Raw genomic sequence first — 781 nt, 5'->3', positions numbered from 1 at the left:
TATCACCAGCAGATTATGACCTTATGGCCTAACTACTCAAATACTTAGCTTAAAGAAAAAGACTAAAAAAGCAAATATTGAATCAGCTACCCCTGTAGTAAAAATGTTAAGTGGAGGAGAGCAGACATCCTGACTTTCTTTGTCCCTCTTATGTTAATAATTATAGTATTTTATCATTAGATGTGTTACTGCCTAGAGGTATAAGCTAGTCTATTAAGAAGTATTTTTTATACTACTAAGAAATTGCCTTAGTCTATTTGGCAGACTATAACAAAATACTTTAGCCTGGGTAATTTACAAATAATAAAAATGTATTGCTCAGAGTTCTGTAGGTTGGGAAGTCTAAGATCATGGCATGAGCAGATTCAATGTCTAGTTGGGGTTTGCTCTGCTTCATAGACAGAGTCTTCTTGCTGCACGCTCACATGATGAAAGGGCAAGGCAATTCTTTTACAAGAGTTCTAATCTTATTCAGGAAGGTGGAACCTTCATGACTTAATCACTTCCCCAAAGGCCTTATCTCTTAATATTGTCACGTTGGCTGTTAGGTTCTAACATGTTAATTTTGGGGAGGACACCAACATTCAGACCATAACAGAAATAATATTGATTGCAATCATCTATTGAAAAGAATGCTTTCTCCTTTGGCCTATTAATATGATGATCTATCTGTCTATCTATCTGCAATTATTATCCATCATTGCAATCCTGGTATAAAGCATGTTAGTGATGGTATATTATTTTTTTCATCCATTGATTTATATGCAATTGGCTAGATGAT

Source organism: Propithecus coquereli, unplaced genomic scaffold, assembly GCF_000956105.1.
Source record: "Propithecus coquereli isolate 6110/MARCELLA unplaced genomic scaffold, Pcoq_1.0 Scaffold366, whole genome shotgun sequence".
Classification (NCBI taxonomy): Eukaryota; Metazoa; Chordata; class Mammalia; order Primates; family Indriidae; genus Propithecus; species Propithecus coquereli.
The sequence above is the reverse complement of the archived record's forward strand: the minus strand, read 5'-3'. Positions refer to the sequence as shown.